The sequence below is a fragment of the Neovison vison genome, chromosome 1 (assembly GCF_020171115.1).
Source record: "Neovison vison isolate M4711 chromosome 1, ASM_NN_V1, whole genome shotgun sequence".
Lineage (NCBI taxonomy): Eukaryota > Metazoa > Chordata > Mammalia > Carnivora > Mustelidae > Neogale > Neogale vison.
The window spans coordinates 176,459,976-176,469,651 of record NC_058091.1 but is presented as its reverse complement, the minus strand read 5'-3'; the positions used below and the strand labels follow the sequence as shown (position 1 = coordinate 176,469,651).

Sequence of the window (9,676 nt, the reverse complement as noted above, 5' to 3'; positions counted from 1 at the left end):
CCCAGTAATCTTTTCCTTGTCCTTTTAGTTAGGTGATTAAGAAAACATTTCTTGGGGTGCCTGGGTGGCTCAATGGGTTAAAGCCTCTGCCTTCAGCTCAGGTCATGATCCCGGGGTCCTGGGATCAGGCCCCAAGTCGGGCTCTCTGCTTGGCGGGGAGCCTGCTTCCCTTCCTCTCTCTCTGCCTGCCTCTCTGCCTGCTTGTGATCTCTGTCAAATAAATAAATAAAATCTTAAAAAAAAAAAAAAGAAAAGAAAACATTTCTTTACTGTATACGGTATCCCTTCAAAAAAGCTCCTACATTTGCACATGACTGTCAACTTGGGTTTATTCAGTACCCATTCAAACACTCAGTGTGCTTATTTCTCTTCTTAATAAGAGAGATCTGATTACATTTTTCCTTCTTTTTTAAAAGGATTCCATTTATTTATGTGTCACAGAGAGAGAGAGAGAAAGTGAGCAAGAGTAGGGAAAGGGGCAGAGGAAGAGTGAGAAGCAGGCTCACCACTGAGTAGGGCACCCAATGTGGGACTCGATCCCAGGACCCCAGGATCATGACCTGAGCTGAAGGCAGATGTCCAACCGATTAAGGCACCCAGGCAACCCAATCACATATCGGTACCAGAATTTCTGGAAAGCGGTGTGGCCAGAATCTTAACGAGAAAGGGTTCAACCTTAGCACAAAATCAGCAATAAGAAATTTTATCTATTAGCTAAATTGGAAGGAAATCAGAAATTCTGGGTCTACTTATGTTTTCTAAAATGGCAACTGCTTACTACTGAAATGAATGAAAAAGGGAGCATGTCTTTGAAATGCCCATTTTCAGAAATTCGTTTTAGGAAACAGAGAGACCTTGTCTCAGAAAGGAGAGTATCCCTTTTCTCCAGGTGACCAAGGTGTTTCAGGTTTTATGTCAGAACCTGTTGACTGGGCTTCACGGTTTTTGTTTTTGTTTGTTTGTTTGTTTGTTTTAAATTTATTTAACAGACAGAGATCACAAGTAGGTGGAGATGCAGGCAGAGAGTGAGGGAAACAGGCTCCCTGCTGAGCAGAGAGCCCGATGTGGGGCTGGATCCCAGGACACTGTGATCATGACCTGAGCCGAAGGCAGAAGCTTTAACCCACTGAGCCGCCCAAGCACCCTTGGGCTTCAGGTTTTACTGGTACTTTGAGTATTGGTTCTTCTAAGAAAATTGATAAGCTAATAACTGAGCAAAGAATGCACATTTTCAAGCTGTGAAAATTAGTCAAAATTACCTAAATTAAGAAAAAGTCTTCAATCAAATGCAAAATATATAATTTGGAAGACAGTAATTGGCCTTGCCTTATTCATCCACTTTGGCAATTTATCAAGTAACTATTTTTCTCTAGGACAAATGACAGCCACAGTAAAGATCAACTCACAAAATAGAAAAAACAGTGCATTTCTGATTTCTATAAAAATCCTCATGCTTAATGTTTTCTTTTCTCTTCAGACTTCTATTAATATAATACACATCTCAATTTCTTTACTATTTCACACACACACATTTGCCCTCACAAAAATACCATATATTTAAAGCAAAATAATGTCTACATTATAATACCCAAATACACTTACGCTAAACTGATGGTGAGTCTTGCCATTCTGAAACCACAGTGAGTTTACATCACGTGTGTTAAGTAGAAACCCCGTGTAACTAAGAGAGACTTGCCATGAACTGTGTTAAAGAAAGACGTGTGGGCAGATTAACCATCTGATTGTGTGTGCCTTACCTGACATAAAGAAACAAGAACAAAAACAAAAGAAACAAAAAATAATAAAGAAAGAGAGAGACAGAGAGAGAAAGAGAAAGAAAGAAGGAAAGAAAGAAAGAAAAAGAGAATGGAAGGAAGGAAGGAAGGAAGAAAGAATCAGAGGTTTTGATTTATCTCATAAAGGTAAATGACATAAAGGAAATCCTTGTTAGCTCAGAGTAATTGTTACCTGGTACAGTCACCTACAGAATTCGTTGAAAATAGATATAAAAATTTCATTGTGACTAATGAAAAATATTTAATTTCAATTGTATCTTAACAAATAAAGCAAACTCACATTGATTGTGGATATACCAAAAATGTGTCCTATTTAAAATATTCTGTAATTAAAAATAGAAATACTGTATGATCCAATAATTCTGCTACTGGGTGTTTGCCCAAAGAAAACATAATACTAATTTGAAAAGATATACATGCCCTAATATGTGTGTGTGTGTGTGTGTGTGAGAGAGAGAGAGAGAGAGAGAGAAATGTTTAATTACATGATTTGAACAGGATAATGAAAAAAAAAAAACAAAAAACCCAACCCAGCAAGACAGGCCTGGCTTTAAGATTTTTAGTATAAAATTTGTTTTACTTTTACATCATCTCCAATTAGCCAATCCACATAGGGGACAACTGTAGAAACCTGGATATCCATCAGCATGAATGAAGGGATAATATTTGTTTCCAAGGTATTATATGCTCTAGTGGCAGAACTCGGGTTAATGTAAAATTTATTTTCATGCTCAAATGCTTCAAATTTGTGTGCGTGTGTCCCGAGATAAGGATGTCCGCATCAGACTGCCTCTACAGCAGGGCTAGAGTGACCGTGCCTCCGCACGGAATAACTCGATGCCCATGGATCAGACCCATTTTGAACTGCCTAACATTCACCACTTTCTGTTCTGAATAATTCGGCTCCTCCTCAAAGTCGCCTCACAGTATGAAGTCTTGAGATAGTCGTTAACTCTTGGTGCAAAGGTTTCCAGGGAAGACAATGTGTTGAATCTTTCCTGGCACCAGCATTTTTTTTTTTTTTTCAATTTAACCAAAAAACTGTTGCACTGGTGTGGGATGTGCAGGTCTCTCAATACCAACACCAACATCCTGTCCCTGGGCTCAGCTTAGTCACCACAACTGCCGCCACCGCCGCCCTCTTCCTCTCTGCCCTCATTTTTACAGTGGACATTCAGTGTGGTTTTGCTGACAAATTTGTAAGACAACACATTACTAATGTGCTTTACTTTTGACTTTTGCCACGGGAACTTAGGGAGTACAACTTTTGGGAAAAAAATAAAAGAAAGGAAAGAAAATAAGATCAAGGGTGCCCTGCTGGCTTAATTGGTTAAGGCTTTGACTCTTGGTTTTGGCTCAGGTCATAATCTCATGGGTTGTGGATCAAATCTGCAGTTGGACTCCATGCTCAGCGGGAATGTGCTTGTCCTCCTCCCTTTGCTCCTCTCCTCACCTGCTCATGCGTGTGCACGCTCTCGCTTTCTCAAATAAATAAATAAATCTTTTTAAAAAAATCCAAGAATTTCATAAATTTTTCTAAAGGTCACTATTGATCTTTTGATATTCCAATCATTGTCTTTGGAAACGCTTTTTACCATTCTTAATGATTCTCCTTTTCAGTTAGCTGGTATAATTTGGTTAGATCCTCTTTTAAAAAAATTTTTTTTTCCCAAAGATTTTATTAATTTGTTTGACAGACAGAGATCACAAGCAGGCAGAGAGAGCAGGTGAAGTAGGCTCCCTGCTGAGCAGAGAACCCCATGCGGGGCTTGATCCCAGGACCAGGGAGATCGTGACCCGAGCCAAAGACAGAGGCTTTAACCCACTGAGCTACCCAGGTGCCCCTGGTTAGATTCTCTTTTGTGAAGAGTTTCCATATGATTCAACTCATTCTCCAGTACTAATTTTATGTCATCTCTGAAAAAATTTGCAAGTTTACTTTGGAATTACTTTGCCTCCCCCCCCCCCAATTTTACTGGTTGATGTTTAGAATATTCAGCCAACCATTGGACAATTTCTGACAAAGGACTCCATGAGTTAAGTGAGATAAGTTACTTACTAGTGATAAACCAAAACAGGGGTGTTTGAGCATAATTTAAATATTTACAAATATTCAGTTAACTGGTGTATATTTTCAACTTCTGCTGCTATAGACAATTCTGAAATGAATATTACATATATGGGAAATCTCAGAACTTTAAGAAATCCAGCAGAATATAAAACCTACTTTTTAAAATGATTACAACCAAACAACAGAAATTCTACCAGCAGCTGTCAAAGCAAGATTTATTTGATGTGCTTTTGCCACTTTTCATTTATAACTAGAGGTATAATTAGTGTGTAACGGATGATAGCTCCCATTACCATCCCAGGTTTTTTGAGCTCTTTAGTTTTAAATTGTCATTATTTAGCAAGCCAAAATACTCATTTCAGAATGCAAAAGAGCTAGCAATGATTAATTATGGGAGGATTTTCAAAAAATTGTGTAAATATGGACAGTTTTCTTTTATTCACAATGTTGTCATTAGCTTATATAATATTTCATATTGTAACATTAATTAGTTAACTATGACATAGTGATTTCAAAAGATAACAAATTGATCAAACTCAGAAAAACTACCTGGGAACCAAAGGAAATTGTTTTATCTTAATATAAAGAGAACAGTACTCAGAAACAAATAATTTAAATATTAGCTATTTTTTAAAAGGTACTAGTGGGATATATAAGCTTAAGCACTAATGGTTCTATCTTTCCCAAAACTACTTCCATACTAATGTAATTTTCAAAAAGTGAAGATCAAGAGGAGATTCTTCTTCCAAATGATTTCTTTGTACATTTTCTTGAAAAATGAAAGTTCATTTTTATGTTTTTTTTTAGGCTATAACTATGTCCAAAGTGGTGAGAACTCAAAGCTCATGTGTGACTCACACCCTGAATGAAATGAAATCAAATATCATGAATTAATTATCAAGGCTACTGCCAGGTCAATATGTGGAAGGAATGCTTTGAGAGAGACACGTCTCTCTGTCCTTTGCCTCCTAAAATGCTGAAATCATTTAGCTGGTAGGTATTAACTTGAAATTTATGGTTTTATTTTATCTTGCTTTGTTAAGTATAATTTATTCATATCTGTGCTCCATTTACAACAATAATCAACAGGAGATGCAATTAGGTGTCGACTTTGATGGTGCAGACCCAAACACCAAGGCAATACTAATGGCCACTGGATTCCCTTATTATTTGGGCTTTAAGAATTATTTTTAAATAGAATGGAGAGCTCTAGTGACTTTCCTGCAATTTAATTCCCCTCTTTAACTAGCCAGATCCTGTTTAAAATGCTGCAGCACAAACATAAAATTGCTTATGTAGGAAAAAAAGAAAAAAAAGAAAGAAAGAAAGAAAAGCTACCCTGTGTCAACTTTGGTCACAGTAATAATAAATTTCTGATCTTGAAGCTTTTCTCTGTCCACACGAGGCCATTCCAGGTAATATTCTCCACAATGTATGGACTTCAGGGATTCTTGCCCTGACACGGAAATTGTTGGGTTGTGACATCCCATTTCTCTCTTCTGGTTGCCGCACTCTCTTTAGGTTCATTCACTTTCTCTTGTTGTCATCCTCACTGCGGCCGATACCTGGAAGGGGATGGCAGGCAGGGAGTTCTCCCCATTCCTCAGTCATTTTCCACATTGTCTATTACTTTGGGTGCCTCCCCTTTTGAGAGTAACTGATGTGGACTAAGTTGGGAGGAAACCAAAGCCTTCGGTTTGCTTTGCTGCGTCCCTCACTTCTCCCAAAGCAGATGAGAGTAGTCCCATCCAACTCTCAGCCATGCCCGTGAAAGATACAAGTAGTTAATACCAGTGCTCTTTCCTGCCTCCGCAAAACGTGGTTTCAGAGCCCTACCTCACACATCACTCCAACTGACTGATGTTGGCACATGGAAGAAAACCAATTTGCCATTGCCTTTCCTGAGATAGCCTAGAGTCTTCTATTGGCTCTACCCAAAATATAAATAGCACAAAATGGTTGGTAGTGGGCTGCATTGCTTATCAATCATTTATTTGGTACTAGGAATGCCTTTTTGTTTTTGCACAAGACTGATGTATAATTGTGGTTGCAGTTCCAGGATGGTCCAAAACATCTTATGAAATCATTTATTGAATTGCACTTTTCAAACAATCCTATGATGTCATTTGTGGTACAATTTCTAGGGGATAATACATTTTAAATTTTAGCACAGGTCTCTAGAAATAGCTATAAGTATCCATTTCCCTCTTCCTTTCTTGGCAGTTTTGTTTTTTTTGAAATTTCATCTCATTATTCATGTGCTTGATGGTACTGGCTTTTCATACACATTTTCCCTTCTGGAATTGCAAAAGTAAACATTGTATGTTTATGGTTAAAAATATAGATGATTAGGCTCTAAAAAAATATATATATATATATATATAGTGGAAGTGTGATAGGTTTAAATTTAATTTGGGGTAAAAATAGGCTAAGATGAAAGAAAATATAAAATAAAATATTTTATTAAAATTTTATTGCTAATAGAATCTAGGGAATTTTCAGTCAGATAACATTGTACTTAAGGGTTGTTTTTACCACCCTCACTAGAATTTATGTGGGGCCAGTTGCATTGGGTTTAAAAATATACAGCGTAGGGAATGTAGCCAACGGCATAGTAATAGTGTTGTGTGGTGACTGATGGTAGCTACTCTTCCAGTGAGCATAGTATGACATACAGAGATGTCTAGTCACTATCATGTCCACCTGAGATTAATGTAACATTGTGCAGCAACTCTACTTGAGTTTTTAAAAAGACCAAAAAAGGAGTGCCTGGGTGGCTCAGTGGGCTAAAGCCTTTGCTTTTGGCTCAGGTCATGGTCCCAGGGTTCTGAGATTGAGCCCCACATCGGGCTCTCTGCCCAGCAGGGAGCCTGCTTCCTTCCTCTCTCTCTCTCTCTCTCTCTCTCTCTCTGCCTGCCTCTCTGCCTACTTGTGATCTCTGTCTATCAAATAAAAAAAATAATAAAAAAATAAATAAAAAGACCAAAAAAGATGAGATCCTTGAACACCTGTCAGTCTTGGTGACATTCTGTGGGTGGGAGCGTGACATTAGGAACCCATCGGAGGTGGCACTAGAGTCACCATCCATAGGCAGAATTCACCCACACAGCTCCATGAGCGGGTACCTTTTCCTGCCCCACATCAGTCAGCCTCATGTAAATCGTCAAACCTTCCTCTCCTAGCATTTAAGTCTCCAGTCTTTCAGCAACATGTTTGGGTGGGAGTTGGATGGAGGAGGAGAGGTAGAATAGGTCTCCAGATAGAATGTCCCTGCTTTGGAAGGGCGAACACTCTATGACTGAAATGTCAGGAAGGTTTATATCCTTTCTAGATCTGTTAGCCCTGAAGATTTTGCTAGCGACGTTGCCTCTGTCTCTCAAAGGAGATGGCGGTTACCAAACACTAACTCTTAGCTATAACTTACTCTTCACCTCGAAGCACTGCTATCCATCTTGCTGCCTCAGAGGACGTGCACAACCTCTGCAGCTTCTTGGTCTTCTTCCTTACAGTGCTCCATGTAAGTGTGCTCGTTTTCATCCCTCCTGTCTTCGCTCACTTCAGTTTCTCTCCTTCCATGGGCTTCTCCCTTTCTGCTACTCCTCATTAACAACAACAACAACAGATAACAAAAAAAGTCAAAGCCAGCTCTGTGATAGCTGCTCTTAGTGCCATCCTAGCTCTCCTTTCTTTTCTCGGCTCAGTGTACGAGGCACCTGATCCAAAACTCTTTCGTCTGAATGCCTTTATAATGCCCTAAAAAGGAGATTCATATTTTGACACATGAATGATGCTTTTTTCTTATTTGTTTCTATATATCCTCTAAACAAATTTACTCTTTTATTCCTCAGCAATTATTCTCTTCTTGTAGAATTTGACATTACTGAATACTTTTTTTTTGAATACTCTCATGTTTTTGGTGTTTTTGCAATTTTTTTATTTTGATTCTCCTTAAATTATTGTCTCCCCTCTGATATTTCTTCCCCTTGAACCTAAATGTGAACATTCCTCCAGACTCCACCTTTGACACTGACTTGTCTTGTTATATTGTTATCATTGTCTTACCACTGTTGCTATGACATCCAAATATATATCTTCAGATGTGATCTCTGATCTTTGCTCCAGGTCCAGGTTTCCAGTTGTCTTTCTCAATTACTCCATTTTTATTCCTGCCATCAGTTGTCTCATCTGAATATTCCTGTGCCTCAGTAGATTATGGGCACAGTGAGGTCACACCAACAAGCAGTAACTCAATGGCTCTTTTTTTTTTTTCCAATTTATTTATTTTCAGAAAAACAGTATTCATTATTTTTTCACCACACCCAGTACTCCATGCAAGCCATGCCCTCTATAATACCCACCACCTGGCTCTTACCCATATGTGCATAACCCAGACCAGCCGTGCATCCCAAAGTCTCCCAGTTGTTTTTGGGTTTACCTGGATATTTTGCGTTGCTCAACAAGTGTCTTGTCTTATTCTTTTTTTTTTTTTTTTCTGGTTCCATGACAGATCTTCAGTGTCCACAAAACACCTTAAAAGGAGCTGTCCTGTTAGAAATGCCCTTAGTAAGAATCACTTTCGTGCCAAGTGTCGCCCTGAGCACCCATGTCTTCCATGCTCTCTTCTCTTAACCTTGTTTGAGTATTCTTCATTGCTTTTATGACTACCAGTCATTATATTTTTTCTTTTTTCTTTTTTTTTGATTGTCTAACTTTTGTTAGAAAAGACTGTCTGGTTTACTCTTCTATTCCCAATGCCATCAACAGTACTTGGCACTGGAAAGGCTTCATAAATACTTGTTGAATGAAAAATGGATGAATTAATAAAGATCTAGGGTACCAACCTAGAATGCCAAGGTGGCACCATTTTCCCTACTTGTTTAATTGGTTTGGATACACTTTGAACTGAATTCAGAATTGGGAATCATGTATGTTTCAAACCTCGGCATCATGTTTACTCTCTGGACATCAAACCAATGCTTCTGTGCCCCAGACCCTCATGGGTTCCATGTGCCAGCCAAGGGCCAAACTTGAAGACTGTCCCAAATGTGACAGTCCCATGTCTACCATGTGACCATAAGAAATGAAAGCCAGTGAAGAAAACTTCAGTACATTTTTTTAAGTATAATTAACATACATTATGTTAGTTGCAGGTGTCCAGTGAAATGATCCAACAATTCTCTACATTACTCAGTGCTCAAAATAGGTATAGTCTCGATCCCCTTTATCTATTTCATCCATTACCCCCTCCCACCTCCCCTCTGGTAACCACCAGTGTCTTTTTTTTACTTAAGAATGTGGGTTTTTTCTTTCTTTCTTCTTTGTTTTGTTTCTTAAATTCCTCATGTGAGTGAAATCATATGGTATTTGTCTTGCTCTTAGACCAGCTTTTTTGCTTAGCATTATGCTCTCTAGGTCCATCCATGTTATTGCACATAGCAAAATTTCATTCTTTTTATGGCTGAGTAATATTCCCTTACACATATGCAATATGTATATATAATATACACACCACATCTTCTTTATCCATCCATCTATCCATGGACATTTGTATTACTTCCATATCTTGACTTACTGAAAATAATGCTGCAAAAAAACAAAGGGTTGCATATATCTTTTTGCATTCATGTTTTCATTTCTTGGGTTAGATAGCTAGTAGTGAAATTAATGAGTCATATTGTACTTAACTGATTTTTTGAGGAACCTCTGTTTTCCAGGGTGCCTGCACCAGTTTGCATTCCCACCAGCAATGTATGGTGCTACCTTTTTCTCCACATCCTTGGCAACACTTGTTATTTCTTGTGATTTTGAT

At 38.3% G+C, this 9,676-nt stretch overlaps 1 pseudogene; it reads right to left on the bottom strand.

Moving 5' to 3' along the window:
* Positions 1 to 2,346: 2,346 nt before the first annotated feature.
* Positions 2,347 to 2,907, bottom strand: LOC122900852 (annotated as a pseudogene).
* Between the last annotated feature and the right edge of the window lie 6,769 nt (positions 2,908 to 9,676).